The 22081-nt window shown below is 32.2% G+C and overlaps 1 pseudogene; it reads right to left on the bottom strand.

Annotated features, from left to right (window-relative positions):
- Positions 1–14685: 14685 nt before the first annotated feature.
- Positions 14686–14806, bottom strand: LOC127149151 (U6atac minor spliceosomal RNA; annotated as a pseudogene).
- Between the last annotated feature and the right edge of the window lie 7275 nt (positions 14807–22081).

The raw sequence follows: 22081 nt of genomic DNA, 5'->3' as shown, positions 1-22081 counted from the left end.
TTTTAGGACATACATATCATACCAATATATACATATTTTTTTATTCCCTATATTTCTACTCAATAAATTCCTTAAATACATAAAATCTTAGGCATTTATAACCATTATTAATAATAATAATACTTATTTATTATTATTATTATTCTCTCACCAAATTATATAATAAACATATATATTAATTTAAACCATTATTCTCTATTCTAAATAAATATACCATATTTTCTCGTCCAATCAAATGAACCATTTTTCTACTTATGAATTATCTTCTTTTCTAAGCAATTATAATTATATTTCATCATATAATTAACTTCTTTTCTATATTAATTATTTGTACAAAACCAAATAATTAATATCATATTCCACTAAAAATCCAAATTATTAATTAAATATATATATATATATACTCAATTAAATCCAATTCCACAAAAAACTAACTTTTTCCTCCAAAGTCGCAAATTAAATCCTCAATTATTTTAATCAACCAAATATTTTCCAATAAATCACTCATAAATTCCAACATGAATTATCTTAACTCAACAATTAAATTTTAGTTCCAATCCTTGATATAACACCCCAATAATTTAATATAATCAATAAAAACTCCTTAAAGATTTAGGATGTTACATTCTCTTTCCCAATAATTATATTTCAATATACAATTATCAAATTTTCTTTTAAATAAATTTAATTCCTTATCTTTCCTTATTTACCCAATCATAATAATTTCTCTCGAGAATCAATATTTATCTTTTTTTAAAAAATAATTAATTATCTTCCACAATAATTAATCTTTATTCTTTTTCCAAAATAATTATCTTTTTACAAATAATTATATTTTTTCAAAATATAATATTTTTCTTTTTCTCACTTAATAAATATCTTTTCTCCAAAATACAATTATCTTTTCCTTAAATAATTGTAATTTAACAAATATAATTATCTTTTCCTTTCCTATAATAATTATACATATACATATAATTATCAAAATCTCCAAAAAAAAATTTGACTCTATAATTTAATTAAATAACATCCATAATTATTTAATTTAATTCAATTTCAACAGCACAAAAAATCTGCAACTTTACTCAAATCTCATAACATACAATTTAATCAAAATCTCAACAAACACCACAAGCCAAAACCTCTAGTTAATTAAATATTCATCCAACAAATATTTAATTAATTCTGAATAATTTTGATTAAATGAATTAAAAATAATGTCCAATAAATTAAATTTAACTAAACAAAACTAAGATAATCAGCTTCAAAATTATCTTAACTTTGAGGCGTTACAAATCCAATAAATCACAGTCAATATTTTCTATTATAACTATATATGTTGATGATTTAAATATAAATTGAAACTTTTTTAAGAGCTTTCAAATGCAATAAAACATCTTAAGAAAGAATTTGAGAAGAAAGATCTCGAAAAAACAAAATTTTGTCTTGCAAATTGAGCATTTAGTAGATGAAATATTTATTCATTAGTCAACTTATACAAGAATTTTTTTAAAAAGGTTTTATATGGATAAAACACATCCATTAAACATTCCAATGCAAGTTCGTCCACTAGATCTGAAGAAAGATACATTTCGACCTCAAGATGATAATTAAGAACTTCTTGGTCCTGAAGTACCATCTCTTAGTGCAATTGGTTTATTTATGTATCTTGCTAATGATACTAGACAAGATATTGCATTTTCAATAAAATTTATTAGTTAGATATAGTCTCTCTCTAACAAAAAGACATTGAAATGAAATTAAGCATATACTTCATTATCTCTAAGGAATGATCGATATGAACTTGTTTTTATAATAAATCAAATTTTGATTTAGTTAATTTTATACATTTTGAATATTTTTTTATCCATACAAAGCTAGGTCTCAAACATATTATTTGTTTACATAAGTGAAGGAACTGTTATATCATGACGATCAATTAAAACAAACCATAATTGCTACTTCCTCAAATCATGTTGAAATTCTTGTGATCACATTTATGAGGCAAGTCAAGAATGTGTATAGTTAATATCAATGATTCAGCACGTTTGTGGATCATGTGGCTTGTCTTCTAGTAAAAAATTTTCAACGATACTCTATGAATATAACATGACATGTATAACTCAAATTAAAGAAGGATGTACGAAAGAAGATAAAACAAAACATATTTCACAAAAACTTTTGTACACTCATGATCTTGGAGAAAAAAGGTGACATTACTATAACAAATTTGTTAGAAAAATAACTTTGTAGACTTGTTTACAAAATCATTACCTACTACAACCTTTCAAAAGTTGGTGCACAACATTGAAATGTGGCAACTCAAATATCTCAAATGATGTTTTCATGAGGGGGAGTAGATTGTATTTTTGTAAAAATTATATGACATATGTACTCTTTTTTGAAGCATATTTCATATACACAATGGAAATCTAAGGAGAATATATATATCATAAATTTTTTAATGTTTCTCACCTCTCTCTTCTTTCTCTTCTCTTTCTAAGAGAGGAGAGGGGACCAATAGAAGACAAAGAAATAGGAGTGAAAGAAGAGAGAAAGGTGGAAAATATTAAAAAATATATTTTTTCAACATTGGATTCAAAAAAGTTGTCTATTTAGTTTTTGTTTCTTTTATTATTTTTGGTTTTCTAAAGAGAACAATTTTCCTATGAATAAAATTCACATCATCAGTATATTTTAGTTTAAAAATAGTTTAGTCATATCCTAGTCGATATTCCATAACTAACCATTTTGTTATCTCAAGGACTAAACTGAGTAATATCAACAACAAAAAGTGTTAGATTTTGAGACATATGGATCAAAGAGAAACTAAACTCAAAACTTAGAGACCAACATGATTTTTTTTTCTCTTTTACTAATGATGGAAAAGTGTTGGGAAAAAAATTAAGCCAATGGACAGAGTAAAAAAAAACATTTTATAGTTATTGGGCAAAAAGAATGAAAAGTGGGGTAAGAAGAATAGCAAAATTAGAGGTTTACTTTGGATAATAAACAGAAACTTTTTAAATAATAAATGGAAGAACAATGCCTTGAATGCCCAAACCTAATTGACAAATGTGATTTCTAAATATATTTGTAACAGAATCCACAAATACCCTATAATTAATACAAACTATGCACCCACCATTTCACATCCCATTCATTGGGATTTGGAGTTTGGAAGCAATTGAAATCCCTAGCATCTCTTTCTTCACTTTGGAAGAGAATTGTAACGACCCAACTTTCCGGACTAAGCTGAGGTCACTACCAAACACCAAAACTCGACCATTCAACATAAAATTTAAAACGGACCAGTTACGATTCATTAAAACATTAAAAATCTTACAAAAGACAGTTTCGGGCCCTATTTTAAATAATCAAAAAGTCACAAAATAAAATACCAAGTCACCAGTTCAAAATCACAAGTCAAAATATTCTGACAAAATACATAGCGGAAGCGATAAGAAAACCAGACGCGTCCATATGGCCTTCACGCATCCTTCCTACCTCTCGTCGGTCTGCCCCTCGCTGTACCCCTACCTGAAAAGTTAAAGAAGAGAAAGGGTGAGTATAAACATACCCAGTAAGGGACCCACTACTGGGCCCGTTAGGGGACAACAGTTAACTTCCTATTCGGGGGTACCCTACATAACAGTCTAGTGCTCCCGAAGGATGCACGTATCAGTCTAGTGCTCCCGAAGGATGCACATATCAGTCTAGTGCTCCCGAAGGACGCACATATCAGTCTAGTGCTCCCGAAGGACGCACATATCAGTCTAGTGCTCCCGAAGGACGCACATATCAGTCTAGTGCTCCCGAAGGACGCACATATCAGTCTAGTGCTCCCGAAGGGCGCACATATCCGTAAGGCACACTACCCCATAGATGAAGCTAACCGTTACCCCTCAGTCCAAACTAAACTGTCTACATCAGTCACATCCCAACGGCATTCATATCACAGTCCCGCCATAGGCTTCGTCAGTCAGATAGTATAGGTTTAAACATCTACACCCTCAGTTGCTATATGCATTACCGATTCGCACACCATTAGGGAAAACCCTAGATCCATTCGACTAACCAACCAAAAACCGGACTCACTGTCCTTCCCCGTCCAAACTCCATGAACCACATCCAGACCAGTGTTTTACTACATACTGAACCGTAACTTCAAGGTCCCTCAACATAAAATCTCAATCCACAATTAGCAGTCACAGTATATTTACATCAGACAAAATATAATATCAGTACTTAACAGTCAACACGCATACAGCTATTCAGTACAGTTACTAACGTGTAATCCCCTGTGGATTACTACGTTTTCAGCCTGGACTCGGGGTCCAGTAGTAGGAAAACCCTTACCTGATACTCGGTTATGCCCCTCGATCGAAATCCACGCTCGACAGATCCACCTAACGAAACACGAAAGTTTTAGTTGATGACTTTAGTAGAAGTCGTTTAAAGAAGGTCGGAAGCGACATCCGTTGACTTACCCAAGGAAAGGAAGCTATCTCCAATCAGGCCTGCCGCGGAACCCGAGAACTTAAGCGTCCACTCTGTACTACCTTCAAGGGAGAAAAGTAGGGCCATATCTTAATCCAACATTCAAACTCGAATCGGACGAGGTAACATTAGGGAATTCATCAAAACAATCCTTACCGAAAACTCACCGTGAACCGAAGTGGAGGAAGGAAGGCTTAGGTGGCTCGGCTCGGCTCGACTTGGACTCGGCTCGGCTCGGCTCGGCTCGGCTCGGCTTAACTCGGCTTGGTTCTCGGCTCGGCTCGGCTTGGTTCGGCTCGCGGCTCGGCTCACTCGGCTCGCGGCTCGGCTCGCTCGGCTCGCGGCTCGGCTCGCTCGGCTCGGCTCACTCGGCTCGCTCGGCTCGGCTCACGCGGCTCGCTCGGCTCGGACTAGAAACGGATTATGGGTCGGGTCAGCTTGGAACCGGGTCGGGTCGGCTTCACCTCACGGCTCGTGTATCCTTTTTCCCTTCCGGCGACGACGGCGCTTCCCTCTGTGCTCTGTCGGCGTCGGAAACACGAGCTGATGACGGAGAGGAAGCCGGCGGTGGTAGAAACGAAGAGAGAGAGGTGGAGAAGCGTCGGCTGATGGAAGCGAAACGGAAATGGTTGGAGGCCGCGGCGAACGTCCGGCGAGGCTACGCACACCTACGGAGATGGGGATAGGGCAGAGGACGGAGACGGAGATGATGGTGATGGTGGCGGTGCAGAGACGAGGAAGGAAGGGATGGAGGAAGAAGAGGAGATAGATGGGGCTCGGGGCGGTGGCGCGGCGTGAGGAAGGAGGAAACGGAAGAGGAGAAGAAAATTTGGATGGGGGGGGGGCGGCGCGAATTAGGGTTTTTAAAAAAAAATAATAATAATTTTTATTATATATATATATATATTAATAAAAATTATAATAATAATAAAGTAATATTAATAATATATTAATAATATTAATATTAAACAAATAATAAATTAATATTATGTAATAATAATGTTTATTGTTTTAAAATAATAATATTTCTATAATATTGATTAATAACAATAATTACAATATTAATATTATAACAAATAAAATAAATATTAATAATAATAATATAATTAATATTATATTATTATTATATCAACTTGCACTTTACATAAAACGAGAAAAATTTTACCTTAAATTTTCGGAGCGTTACAAGAATAGCCTACATGGCTCGAGTAATAAAGAAAGCAACTCGGACGGCTCAGTAGTGAGTGACTCGGGTAACTAGGAGATCGGCTTGGACAGCGCGCGGCTTGGGACATGACTACTCGAGGATAAAGGCTTCTTCAACGGCGAGGAGGGCACGCCCTAGTGCAATAATGTGCTATGGAGAAGGATGGTGGAGATGCGATGACGACAGTTGGAGCTTCGCGGACAAACACACTTGGAGCAGACACAGTTTGTTCGCTTCAGATCTGTACATCGCGACTAGGATGAAGAAGATGTGATTTCGAAGAAAGGCAGGGGCGGCGGCGGCCATGTGATTTTGAAGAAGAAAAAGATGAGAGGGAGGGGGGTGGAGCTGAGATGAAGAAGATGATGATGAATTTAGAGTTTAAAAAAAGATATAATATAATAAAATAATAATAAGGGGTATTTTAAAAAATATAAAAAATCGGCAAAATATTTACACTCTATAAAATAATTCCTAAAACGGAAAAAGCCTAGAGGCCCACCGTGTAAAATACAAAAAATGTCCCGTCAACTACGCCGTTAATAACGCGCGTAATATATTTGCGATCGTTTAGATTTTGTTATTGTTTGATATGCGATCGTTTAGATATGCCTACAATTTATCTTTTCAATTCAATTGTTTAATTTTATTACACGATCGTTTAATTTGGTTACGTTTAAATTTGGTTACACGATCGTTTAGATTAGGGGATCCAAATCTAAATGATTTTTTTTTCAAAATTTAGTACACGATTTTTTAATTCGTTTGGTACACAATCATTTAGATTTTTTTACACGATCGTTTACATTTGGCTACTCTAATCCAAATGATTTTTTCAAGATTATTTATACTCGATCTTTTATTTTTTTTACACGATTGTTTAATTTTTTTAAACGATCGTTTACATTTGACTACTCCAATCTAAATGATTTCTTTTCAAGATTCTTTATACACAATCTTTTATTTTTTTACACAATCGTTTACTTTTTTTTTACACGATCGTTTACATTTGGCTACTTGAATCTAAATGTTTTTTTTTCAAGATTCTTTATACACGATCTTTTTTTTTTTACACGATTGTTTACTTTTTTACGTGATAGTTTACATTTGGTTACTCCAATCTAAATGACTTTTTTTCAAGATTCTTTATATACGATCTTTAGATTTTGTTATTTTTTATACTCACGACGTAAAAAAAAAGGAAAAGAAGGAAGACGATGGAAAGAATTCGTAGCGAAAAAAAGAAGAGGAAAAGTAGAAAGACGATAGAAAAGTGAAACAAAAAGGAAGAGGAAAAGTAGAAAAATAATTGAAAGATTAGACGACGTAAATAAAGTATTGAAAAATAAAAAAGATGATGAAAAAAATTACAGAAAAAAAATAGGAAAGAGGAAAGATGAAATCGCAGAAGGAAGATGATGAATGAAATAGCCGAATGAGGACGAATCGCAATAGAAAGATGGAAGGGCAAACCTGAAAATATTTAAAAAATGGCTAACTTTATGGGCTTTGTTATACGGGCCGTAAATAGTTTGATGTTTTGTTACGTTTATGTAAGTTTACCTAATAATAATATAATTCATATTATATTATATTATATTATATTATATTATTATAAAATTTATATCTTTTTTTATCTTTTCCTTTCCAAATTTAAATAACTTTAACACCTAACAAAATAAAATCTTAATAACTTATGATAATAATGTTGAAAATTTTCACCTCCAAATTTTGACATTAGGAATTCAAATTAAAAATCTAAACTTGATGTGTTATATGTGTTTTTTTTCATAAATAATTTTAAAAATAAAAATGGTGAAATTAATAGATTATCCATTATCTTTGGTATGATTTTAGGAATTCAATTTTGAATATAAAATTAATTAATTTATGTATATTTTTTCGTAAATAATTTGAAAAATAAAAAATGGTGAAATTAATGGATTTTCCATTATCTTTTGCATAATTTTAGGAATTAAATTTAAGAATTTAAAATTAATACAATGTATTTTGTATCTTAATAATTAGGGGATGTTGAAACTAATGGTATATGTTTAGGAATTGTTGGAACAATATAATATTTTTTTAATTTAGTTAAGAATTATTGTTTACAAATACACTGTATTCGTGATATGTGATATTTTGTTCGATATTTTTATCTCAACAAATACACTATATTTGTATATGGACAATTGTCATCTGTGGCATATGAGAGATGTATATTAAATTATTGTTTCATATAGGATACAAACTAAATATAGGGACTCAAACATTATATTTGGCATAATTTTAGAGATTCAAACTAAGTTAAAACCAATTTATAATTTTATGGTGTGATATATAACAAATACTATTGTTGGCATAATTTTAGGGATTCAAAGCAATAATCTTAATTAAATTAAGGTGTACGATTTGTATTTTACAAATTCAAATGTTATATTTCTATATTACTCCATACAATTTTTATGGACTAAAATTATGATGGGAACCATATCTTCCGTGACTTATGGTTGTTGTATACTCCATAGATTCAATAATGGTTATCTGTTTTTCTTTTACTCTGCTATGCGTTTTCTGTAGCTCTCGAGTTTTAGTTTGATGTAGTAGTCGGGGACTAAGAAGATATCCATTATTTTAGTAATAGTTTAAAAAATAGAAAATGGTGAAATTAATGGATATTGCATTATCTTTGAGATGATTTTAGGAAGAGATTCAAATTTGAATCTAAAATTAATTAATTTATGTATATTTTTTCGTAAATAATTTTAAAAATAAAAAAAGGTGAAATTAATGGATATTGCATTATCTTTGGCATGATTTTAGGAAGGGATTCAAATTTGAATCTAAAATTAATTAATTTATGTATATTTTTTCGTAAATAATTTAAAAAATACAAAAGATCAATTTTGAATCTAAATTTACTTAATTTATGTATATTTTTTTCGTAAATAATTTTAAAAATAAAAAATGATGAAAGTAATGGATAATGCATTATATTTGACATGATTTTAGGAAGGGATTCAATTTTGAATCTAAAATTAATTAATTTATTTATATTTTTCCGTAAATAATTTAAAAAATACAAAAGGTCAATTTTGAATCTAAAATTACTTAATTTGTGTATATTGTTTTTGTAAATAATTTAAAAAATAAAAATGATGAAATTAATGGATATTGCATTATCTTTGACATGATTTTAGGGAGGGATTCAATTTTGAATTTATAATTCAAAAAATAAAAAATTGAATCTTTTGTAACGACCCAACTCTTTATACTAAGCTGAGGTCGTTACTAAAACGGAACGATGACAAGAGACACTTTTTGAAACGAGGGAAGACTAAATTTTCATTAAAAAAGGAATATTAAAACACTGAAACATAAACGCGGAAGCAAAACTGAGTCCCCATATGGCATGCCACGGATCCTTCTCTGTCGCTCGCCAGCTTTCCTCTACCTTTACCTTCGCCTGAAATGTTAAACATAGAAAGAGTGAGTATAAACATATACTCAGTAAGGGACCTACTACTAGTCCCACTAGGTGTCTGTTAACTTCCCATTAGAGTCCTGAAAATGGTACCCAATCTCTGGCACGTTCCCGAACACGTGCAACATGCGCTCCCGTAGGAACGAAAATCTGGTCTTCGGTGTCCCGGGGGAGCACCTAGGACATGCTGGTCTGTAGTGAACCCGGGGGTAACACTAAGACAATCGGGATGCGAGGACCCCGTCGAATCACTCGAATCATATCTATATCCATGCTAGACTGGCGTCCCGTCGGACCACACAGTCCTAAATAGGTGGTGATCCCGAAGGACACCCATGCAGGTACGACTCTAATAGACAAAGTTAACAGAACACCCTATCCATAGCATGTAGCATAACATAACATCATAACATGGCATGAGTATTAATCTTAACGTCCTTAATCATGTGATTAATATATCATGCATTAACAATCATCAACAGTCATCAACAACATACTACCGGTCATTAACATAACATCAGCCATCATCAATCATCAACATAATAATCTCAGTCATCATCATCAACATCAACTATCATCATAATCTCGGTATAATCATTATCATCAAATTATGCATTTTAGCTACCATCAATGCATAATCATAATTACATGCGGTCTCTTGAATTCAGTTCGAAGGTCTAGTAGGAGAATCTCTTACCTGGAGATTTTAGCCAAACAAAGGTACTCCCTAGTTGACAGTAAAATTCTCCAATTAACTTGATCCTAATCATAAAAGGAACACTTAGTATCTCAATTAATGAAATTAGCAATTGGCTAACATCCAAAAATTCTCCCAAATTAATTAACTTTCTAAAAAAAGGGGTTGAAACCAATTCAACCTTGATTCGGAAAAATCCAAGATTTAAATCTTAAAAAGTTTAGCCTATTGAACCTTTACAAAAACTCTAAATAGATCCAAAATTAAATTAATAAAATATTAATTTAATTTTATTGGCTTACCAAGGTTACTCAGATGAAGGTTGAAAAATCCTCTTATCCTTGATGAAAAATTCATCACTTTAAATCTTCAAGCTTCCAAAGAGACCAATCTTAACTTCAACTAATGAGGCGGCTGCGACAACGGAGGGTTATCTTAGAGAAGAAGATAAAGAACCTTTTTCTTTTTCCTTTATTTCCATCTTAAGAATTCTAATGCTATTTATAGACCCAAATAATAACAATAATAATAATTATTATTATTATTTCCTTTTCCTTTTCCTTTTAGGATATATATATATATAATACCAAAAAAATATACATACATCTTTATTCCCATTATCTTTCCTAAATCAATGCCTTAATCGTAGGCATTTATAACTATTAGTAATAATAATAATACTTCTTTATTATTATTATTTTTCTCTCACCAAAATCTACAATAAATATATATTTATTTAAATCATTATTCTCTCTTATAAATAAATATATATCTTTTTTGTGCAATCAAATCAACCATCTCTCTCCTTATGGATTATCTTCTTTTCCAAACAAATATAATTATATTCTATCATATAATTAACTTTACTTTTCCACATTATTAATTAAATATATATATCCATATATATATACTCAATTAATTACACTTCCACAAAAACTAACTTTTCCCTCCAAAATCTCAAATTAACTTAAGTCCTCAATTAATTTAATCAATCAAATCTTTTCCAATAAATCACTTATAACTTCCAACATGAAATATCTTAACCCAACCATAACAACTTCACTCCAGAATCAAGATTTATCTTTATGCAGAATAATTAATTATTTCTCAAAATAATTAATTATTATTTATCTTTCTCCAAAATAATTAATTATTTTCTACAATAATTAATTATTATTTATCTTTCTCCAAAATAATTAATTATCTTCCACAATAATTAATTATTATTTATCTTCCTCCAAAATAATTAATTATCTTCCACAATAATTAATTATTGTTTATCTTTCTCCAAGGTAATTATCCTTTTACAAATAATTAATTATTGTTTATCTTTCTCCAAAGTAATTAATTATCCTTTTACAAATAATTATATTTTCCCAAAATATAATTATTTTACTTTTTCTCCCTTACCAAATATTCTTTCTCCAAAATAATTATCTTATCCTTAAATAATTATATTTCAACAAATATAATTATCTTTTCCATTAACATAATAATTGTATATATATTTCCACATATACATATAATTATTAAATCTCCAACAAACTTTTCACCCGATAATTTAATTAAATAACATCCATAATTATTTAATTAAATTCAACTTCAACAACACTAAAAATCCACAACTTTACTTAATCCCCTTAACTTATCATTTAAACAAAATCTCAACAAACAACACATGCCAAAATCTCTAATTAATTAAATATTCATCCAAGAAATATTTAATTAATTTCAATTCCCACCTAAATCAAATAATTCTCATTAAATGGATTCAAAATAACGCCCAATAAATTATCTTAATTTTTGGGGCGTTACATCTTTGAAGTTATTTTTCGTTGATTTCTTGATTTTTATCCTCATAATTAGAGGATGTTGAAACTAATGACATATATTTAGGGATTTTTGGAACAATATAAGAATTTTTTTATTTAATTAATAATTATCATAAGTGAGTGTGTTTACAAATACAATGTATTCGTGATATGTGATATTTTGATATTTTGTTTGATTTTTTGATCTCAACAAATACATTGTATTTGTATATGGACAATTGTCATCCGTGGAGGGGTAATTTCGGGCAAAAAAAAAAATGAAAAAATATTTATGGTAGTTAGTTTTGCCATAAATCAAAATAATATAACAATTTGCTATTTTTCTTTTTTCTATCTTCAAATTTGCTATTTTCACGATTTTTCTTTTTTTTTTTTCACACAAAACAAAACTTCTCACATAAACTAAACTAAATAAAGAATAGCAATTGTTTTAAGGTGCTCTTGCAAATTTAGCAAAATTAGTTTGATAAATTAGGTCCATAGCATACTATTTTTAAATTTGCAAAAATGGCAAAATTCAAGCCCAACCCACATTTGAAAAATGAAAAATTACAAATCTACCCACTAGAATTATCAACATTTTCACGCATCACTTGATGTGTTGTTGATACACTCGATGTGTGGTTGATACACTTGATGTGTTGATATACTTGTTATGCTTTGTTGATACACTTGTTATGCTTTGTTGATACACTTGTTATGCTTTGTTGATACACTCGATGAATTAAATAATACTTGATACACATCATTGGTTTGATACACGTGATATGTTGTTGATGCATTTGTTAAACTTTGGAAATATACTTAATCAATTAAGGACACTTGATGCACTAAGCATGATACATTACATTATCGATACACTTGATTAGGTTTAATACACTTAATAAGTTTGATACACTTAATACACTATCGATAAACATTTTATACTTTCACTGATACACTCGACAAATTTAATACACTTGATGCAGTTCATATGTTTGATACTCTTGATATATTGTTGATACATTTTCTATATCTACCGATACGCTCGATTGATTAAAATACACTTGACACACTTAAGATTCTGATGATACACTTAATATACTTCACTAGTACATTTTGATACATATTATATGTTTGCTACACTAAGTTACATCATTCATATATTTAATAATACTACATTGAATTGCATAAAATTTGAAAAAAATGGAAATCATGTAGTAAGTATATCAACCAACTAATACATATAATATAAGTACATCACAACACTAATATACAAAACTGATACAAAGTGGGAGAAAAATAATGATTGGGGCCTTAAAATGTGGGAGAAGAAATATAAGATGATTAGGACATTAAAAACGGGAGAAGAAATAAGTTATTGAATGGTAGTTTGGGAATAATAAAATAGAATGTATTTTAAAAAGTGAGAATGTTGTCGTGTTTAAAAGAAATCATTTGAAAGAAGTTTGAAGAAAGAACTTAGATTTAACAAAAAATTATTATTGAAAATCAGGATAAAAAATGGTGAAAAATAAAAGAAGGAGATAAAGATGCGAAAAATGGAGATTGAACAAACGACAATTTTTTATATTGTTTTTTTTTTAATTTTTGAAAGAACCTACAGAAACCAACCGAAAAATAGTGTTTGAGAAAAACAAACATTTTTTATTATTAGATTAATTTTTTATTATGAATACAAATATGATATAGAGGTTTACAAAAAAGAAGAAGAGAAAGTGGAAGACGAAGCATCAAAGAGAGATGATCAATAAAGAGGGAAGAATGTATGAGGGCAGTTTGAGAATAATAAAAATTTTAAATTAGAAAATATCTCCAAAATATTTTAGAGATTAAAATTTGCCATATTTGCAAAATTTAAAGTGTATGTGCCATAATTGCTAACCTATTCTCATAGTGCTACCCAATACAATTTCCCTTATTTTAAATGACAAACTTGTAAAACATATTTACAAAATTTCACTGTCTACTAGCGATAGACAGTATGATACACATTAATAGGCAATTATTAGTGTATATCAATAACAAATGATATTAGTAGAGGTCTATCACTAATAGATAGTGACACTTTGGTATAATTGTAAGTATCTTGATCATTTTGACCTTAAAGATATTTTCTCACGACAAGTTCACGTTCTATTGACTTTTTGGCATTTAGCTTATTCAACTTAAATTTGATAACTTAATGTTAGCTTTTAGTTATTTTTTACACTTTGAACTTTGTGTTATTTTGGAAAGAAAATCACTCTTTTTTGTTTGGCACTAGCAAAAATGTCACAATAATTTATAAAACATAGGTCTTGATCGGCTTGCATTTGTTATGTTTGGCTTCCTTAGCTTATCGGTTTGTTTTGAGTCTTGTAAGCTCTTGTGTCTTGGTCCCGAGTTGTGGGGTCCTTGTTTGTATAATAAATTACTTTCTAAAAGTATTATAAAACATAGGCTTATACCCCAACAATATAAACTTTTACAAAAATAGCAAAATCAGTCGATCTAACCCAATTTAAATGAAGCAATGAAACTGAAAAGTAAAAAAATGTCCTCATGATTCATTCACTTCCTTTAGAAAGATGATTGTTATTTGATTGTTATGTGATTGCTTCCTAATTTTCATTTGATATTGATTATTATATGATTGTTGTTTGGCTAATGTATGATATACTCATTGTCAATTATACTAAATATTACTTATTTTTATAGCTATTTGATATTGGTTGTTATCTAATTGATAGGTTATAATAATTTGCTATTTGACTGTTATCTAATTTTTATATGGTAATGATTATCAATTATAACAATTTATATTTGATTGTTGAAGGTTAAAGTTCTTGGTGTCGCTCCAAAGAGACCTTAAATTAAATATTATTTATATGTCTCACAAACTAACTACTTATACTAGTATTATGATAGCTCCTCAAGATAGTTATCTTCCTTAACTTAAATCATTCCATTTTTTTTTGTGTGTTTAAAGTTAGATACACCTTCGAGAGCTAGGTAGCCTTAGCTGTATGTGTTAACAGGGAAGCCCAAAGGCTGTTCCCAACCCTATCAGGGGAGATGCCAACATCTCTCCTTTAATTGAAGTGTGTTTAAAGTTTATTGTAGCGTTTAGATAGGTAAACGAGCTTTTGACACCGTCGAACAAGCTTGAATGCATTTAGGGCTAAAACAGAGAAGTTAGCAAACATGTGAACTTAAATGGAGTCGCTCAAAGAAAAAGAGGAATGGTGTTGGGGTGCATGCCTGACACTTGTCATGTGTAGAATCTAGTAGAATCATAAGAGATGTAGCGTTGTGACGCTCCATCATCTTCAAAACATGCACAACGCATCTTTGCACCATGACGCTCAACTAACTGCCGCTCTATGCTTCGACAACATGGACCAAGCATCGCGGCAATAGACTGAGGCGTTGCAGTGCTCAACATTTTTTATAAATAAGAAGCTTTGTTTTGAGGGATATTATGTTATGACACCTGGTGGCTGAAATAATAGTTTCTTCAACTTGAGTCATAGCACCCATGGTGAGAAAAAAAGAGCATCGACGTCCTTAAGCTTTAAAGGTTTATGACGGATTCGGCATGACATCTCCCCGTCTGCCTCACCTCTTTTCTATCACTTTGTTATTTCTTTTATCATTATTCCTTTACCATGTAAAGGATAGGATCAATCATTGTTCCATTTTGTATGTGGTAATGAGAAAATGAACCTTAGGTTCTAGTTTGATGGACTTTTTGAACATTTTAGAATGTGAGATTTATTTCATTATGATCAATGTAATGTTTACGTATTTTATCTTCATCCATGAATGTTTATGGAATTTCATTAGCTTTGTTTGACAAACTCTTATGGGGCGTTTGGGCAGCGGATTAACACTGTGGGGTTAGGTTTTATTAACCTTAACCCGCGTTTGGTACTAGGGTTATGGAAACCTTAGTTTTAGGGTTTCCATAAATCGGGTTTAGTGCTCCTCCATTTCCCCATTCAATGCATCTTCACCGTCTCTCTTTTCAGTCTATCGAAACGTCTGCCTCTCTACTTCCCCATTCAACGCATCTTTACCCATCCCTTCAACCCATGTTGCCTTTTCGATTTCTCTTCAATCGTCGAACCCTACTTGCGTGCTTCTTCTTTCATCTTCTTCTTCTCCATGTTTCTCTTCGATTCCGAGTTGAAATCGATGTGTATTGTGTCAGGAAACTTAAATTGCCTTTGATTTTCGATGTTATTCTTGTTCTTCTTCTCCATATTTGTGGTTTTCCCTTTATACGACGCGTTTACCATATCTACATCCCTGTTCACCTTCTCTCTTTCCAAATTCATTTTGGTTTTCGGCTTAAAGTTTCGTTGATCGGTAGAGAGTATTCCTTACCTCCGAAATTGTCAACCCACATGTTCGCTTGGTATACTTCGTCCACATGCATGTTGGGTTTACAAAACTTGAACCGGGCTTGCCGATTTGCCCGTGGGATTGTCGTATCTACATCTCTGTTCACCTTCTCTCTCACTCTCTGAAACCCTTCACGAATTTGTTGAAGGCTTGGCCGAAAAGTGTCGCCTCTAAATTCGTTTGGGTTTTCGTTTGTTGGCTTTGGTTGATCGATGGAGAGTATTCTTTGCCTCCAAAATTGTCAATCACATGTTGGTTTACAAAATTTGAACTCGGCTTGCCACTCCATTTGCCGAATTGCCGGTGGGTGTTCCTATTGTAGATATCTCTTCACCTTCACTAATTTTGGATGGATGTTACACGTCACACCCATTTTTCGTGGCATTCGGTAAGCTTGGGACATGGTAGGGAGGTATATTTTCTGTTTTGTAAACTCTTTTTTTTTAAATGAAAGCCGATGATGAGTAGAATTTGAGAACTTCTGAATTTGTTTCCTGTTCAATTGTTTTAGCCTTTGATTCTGTCCTGATTAATGTTATTCTTCTCCCTTTTGGCCTTTGATTCTATCCTGTTTAATTATGTTCATTATTTTTTGCCATTGATTCTGTCTTCTTTAATGCTTTACACACTGTTGTTTATAAATTATGGCGCCAATCGATTGTATGTTTCCTTGTATTGACCTCCAATTTCATTTTGTATCAATTCTATTGCCTGATTTATTGTTTCCATATTATGTTCTTTGAAATTATTTACAACTTTTCTTGCATCACTGATCTTTTGCATACAATCTGTCAGTTCCACATTGTTTTGTCTCTTCCATCTGTTTAGATTGTTTATTTTTGGTGTAGCTTCCAGTACATAGACATTGATTGCTTGGACTTTTTTCTGCTTTTAGCCTGTTATTACAGAGATTCCCTGTCTTTCTTTTCCTGTGTGGTCATTGAAGGCATCATAACTCCACCATCTTTTCCTATAAATAGAACTTCCCTCTTTTGATCTATCACTTCCATTTGTGCTTGGCTGCATTGTTCTCACTGTTTTTATTATCTCATTCTGTAGGTAATTTTTTTTTCACTCTCCTTTCTCTCTGCTATATTTTCAATGTATTTTCCATGTTTCCTTCCTTCTATTGATGTATGTTGCAGTGTATTACTTCCCTCTCATTTGATTGGTTTGTGTTCATTAAAGGCATCATGACTTCCCCCTTATTCCCCCTATATATACACCACCTTTCCTCTTTTCATTATCACTTCCACTTGTGTTCAGCTGCATTCTTCTCTCTGTTCATATATTGTTCTTCTTTAGGTAGTAATTTTTTTTCTCATTCTCCTTTTAATCTGCTGTCTTTTGTATGTACTTCGCATGTTTTCGTCTAATGTATTCATCTTCTTGTTGTATGCTTCTGTCCTCCTTTGTGTTTTTTCCATTGTCATTGTATTTCTTTTGCATTATGTACCCTTTCATTTTGCTGCTTTGTTCTTTGTTTTTCATCCTTCTTAATTGATGTTTCTACACTTATGAAATTTGGTTGAACTTAATGAACCGATTTCTAAACTTTGAGGCTTCTTAACATTCGTTTTAAAAAATGATTTTTACGTTTCAATGTTGCTTTTTTTAACGTACACGTTGCAATTTTTTTCTGGGTTATTGCTTCTACGTACAAGGTATGCAACCATTCCTTTTATCCTTTATTTTTCGTCAATCATGTTTTCGGCGTTTCTTGTGTCCTAACTTTCTTTTTTTTCAAAACATCCGCGGTCATCACCCCTTTGTAAAAGGTATTACAGATTAGGCATGTGTAGATTCAATGTTATTGTATTTGTTTATTTCATTACAATTTAATTTACGTATTTTAAGCCTACTAGTAGACATCAAACAATGGGTTTTGTAATTTTTTTTTGTTTCATTGTATGTTTCACATTTCTGTTAATTTTTTACATTCATGTGCAATATATTTTTTTTAGAAAATTACCATCCCAATGTCTAGGGTTTCATTAGTATAAGTAATCAATAATTTTAGAACAACTATTTTTTAAAAAAAAAAAAAAAAGAAAAATTCCTACTACCATTTCCATCCTTCTAAGTAATACAAAGAGAACTTCACCATTTTCTTAATAAAGTTATAAATGGACGAATTTTAAATATGTGGATAAGTATATGTAAGAGCTCATTTACTACATATTTCATAACATTAATTAAAATACCTCATTGACTATGACATATTGTACGTCATACTATTTTTAAAATACTATTTTCACGAAATAGTAATTTAACGCACATATTATTGTTAAAATTCCTATGACACATAGAATTGTAGTTAAAATTTTATACAATTTAACCGTAACACGCGTTTTAAAAAGAGTTGCAGAGGGGTTATTTTTCTTATGCTACACTAAATTAGTAAGTAAAAGGGAACAAATTTCCCATGTTTTTATATTTTTGGTTTTCGATAAGCTTTCAATAAAAGTTAGAAATTTATTAGATAAGATTTGAATCAAATTCTGTTTATTACTTGATACATGACATGTAACCCATAGTAAATAGGGTTTTTTTAAAAAATACTAACTGCTTTATTTTACTAAGTGCATTATAAGCTTTCAATAAATTACTAAGTGCATTAATCGAAAATTTATGTTTATGTGCAATAGGGATTGAAATGTCGTTCGGGATGTTGTCACAATGTATATCGATAATGTACTAATAGATTTAGTAAAAAAAATTTAAATTTTTTTACGTACTTTCAAATGGATCAACAAATCCTTCTTGGACTCCTAATTGCGTTCACAATGGCCCAACGCCAGACGCTCCTAACGTTAGAGGCACTAATGAACGACAATAAGCGTCTCTCACAGACACCATACGATACAAGACATAGAATTAGGTAGCTTGCGTACTTTCGGATGATACACAAGTTTGATCTTGTGTATCGCAAAAGCACTCGCATGGAAAGACGAACATTTGCAATTCTATGCTATTTACTTAGGACTGTAGCTGATCTTTCGTCGACAGAGATTGTCGATGTTGAAGAAATGGTTGCGATGTTCTTGAACGTTCTTGCGGTTCTTGCGCATGACGTGAAGAATTGCGTAATCCAACGAGAATTTGTACGATCCGGAGAGACAGTCTCACGATATTTTAACCTCGTCCTGTTGGATGTGATACGACTATACGACGAGTTGATAAAGAAACCTATCCCAATAAAAAACAACTGAACTGATCAACGTTGGAAGTGTTTCGAGGTGGTCGTAGTATATGTGGTAAGTTTTTCATGTATCAGTACGTCACAAATTTCCTTGGGGCATTGGACGGGACGTACATAAAAGTGAACGTGCTCGCAACATAAAAGTGAACGTGCCCGCAACGCGGAAGGAAAAAGTTGCAACTAATGTACTCGACGTCTATGACACCAAAGGGAATTTCGTATATGTCCTAGCCGGTTGGGAAGGATACGCACTAGACTCGCAAATTCTCCGGGATGCCCTTGCCCGACAAAACGGACTGCAAATGCCAAAAGGTATTTAGAATTATCATTTCTGTTGCCCTTTTTAAAGTTACATATGGAATGCCCATAGAGGATTGCTTTTTGGTACAGGATATTATTATCTATGCAATGCGGGTTATCCAAATACTGAAGGATTTCTCGCCCCACGATACCACTTGCAAGAGTGGCGTGGTGATGAAAATGCCCCAACGACTGCAAAGGAATACTTCAACATGAAGCACTCTTCGACACGGAATATGATTGAGCACGCTTTCGATATTCTTAAGGGTCGTTGGACAATACTTCGTGGGAAGTCGTACTATCCCCTCCAAGTGCAGTGTTGCACCATCCTTGCATGTTGCTTGCTACATAATTTGATAAACAAAGAAATGACAAGTTGCGACGACATTGACGAAGTTGACGAGGGGGACTCCGCATACACCACGACCGCTGCTATAGAAGACATTCAGTTCATTGACACAACAACTGAGTGTCTAATTGGCGCAACGATTTAGCTGAAGCAATGTTCACATAATGACATTTGCGTAACGCTTAGCTAAATTGCATTTAAAACTAGAACCCATCGGTTGTATGCCAATTTGTTGTTATTTTATATGTACAGTAACAATGCATTATTTACATATATTATATGTCATAATATTGTTTCCTCTTCATTTGTGTTTCGTAAATGTCGAAACATAAAATTACTAACGGGTTCCACGAATTGTTTGTCGTTTGTCATTCTTAGTATGGCAACGTCGTCGTGTGCCCCGAAGCTTGTATGGCCGAAGGAGGAGGGGGGCACTTTTGTAGAGTGTTTAGTGGAATTGGTGTCCATGGGGGGTGGAAATTGGACAATGGTACGTTCCAGCTAGGTTACCTAGCCCAACCGGTACGCATGATGGCCAAAAAATTACATGGATGTCGGGTCTGCACTACCACTGTAATTGACTACAGAATAAAGACCTTAAAGTAGACATTCCAGGCCATCGCAGAAATGCGAGGGCCAACGTGCAGTGGGTTCGGCTAGAACGATGAGGTAAAATGCATAATTGCGGAGAATGAACTCTTCGATAACTGGGTTAAGGTAAGAAACATAAATTAAATGTCCCGCTACTTGCCCAGTGTACATTTACTTCTCTTGTGTCGTATGAGTACTTGTAAGTGGTCCTCTTTTTTATACAGTCGCATCTTGCAACGAAGGGGCTACTTAACAAACCATTTCCCTATTACGACAAACTTACATATGTGTTCGGTAGCGATAGGGTGATGGGTCGCTTCGCTGAGATGTTCGCGGACGTGGGATCTAACGAGCCTGCCAGGTATGAGAGGTTCGACATACCTGATGGGAATAAGAAGTTTCCATCAGTGTACAACTAGGGGATTGACATGTCCTAAGAGGATGTACGCGCATCACGACCTTCTCGCGCGCTAAGGGTAGGGCCGGATCGAGTTGATTGAAGAGGAAGTGGGGAAGCCAGCGAGAGGCCGAGCTTGAAGTCATACATATGGAGCTGGAGTGTACGAACGACCAACTTAGGACGATTGTGGAGTGGCCTGCACACGTCCTTGCCAATGATAACCATATGCAACAGGAATTCTTTCGCATATTGCATGAGATGACGAAACTAACGAGTTTGGACAGGGCGTTGTTGCAAAGGCAACTTTTGTCTTGTATGGACGACATATGGGGTTTCATACTGATGCTTGAGGATGAGAGGGAAGGCTTTTGTAGAGTCATCCTACAAGACATCTCCAGATAGTTTATGCTTGTACTTCGTTGGCTTACCTTTTTTCTTTTTAATTCACTTCCATTATGTTATTGACCGTTATTTCTTTTTTCTATTGTACACAACTTTTTTTTCTTTTTATATGTACTTGACCTTTTTATGCATATGTTATCTTTTTCTCCATTTTACATCCCTTCAATTTCATTGAAAATGTTTTTTAAAATTAAGAAAAATAGTAACAACTTAAGCAATATGACGTTCAACCGCTACATAATAAGAAATTTAATGAATAATTATAAATATGGACCAATGCATAGACCACGTAATTATATATGTTAAAAACAAATGTACGCCGCTATCGCTAATTACAAATAGTCAAAAATTAATTTGTATTTCTAAAAAATGACTTAGAATGAAATTAGTAAAATTTGCTAACAAATTATTTTGAAATTGGACAATTGTCTTTACTAATTTAATAATATTACACATTGAAAAAATTATTTGCAATAAGAGAGGTTCGATGTTTTCGTAAAAAAATATGCAATAATAATTTTTTTCTTATATTTACAATGTCATTTAAAAAAAATTACTACATAAAAAAAAATATTCATAACCCAACCCACATAACACTTTCTCCAAACACATTTTATCATAAAATCCCGATAAATCTACCCACCTAACCCTTCCCCCAAACACATTTTATCATAAAATCCACATAAACCTACCCATATAACTCTTCCTCCAAATACATCTTATTCATA

This window comes from Cucumis melo, chromosome 4, assembly GCF_025177605.1.
Source record: "Cucumis melo cultivar AY chromosome 4, USDA_Cmelo_AY_1.0, whole genome shotgun sequence".
NCBI lineage: Eukaryota > Viridiplantae > Streptophyta > Magnoliopsida > Cucurbitales > Cucurbitaceae > Cucumis > Cucumis melo.
Note: the sequence above shows the minus strand (reverse complement) of the source record. Positions and strands in the feature narration are given on the sequence as shown.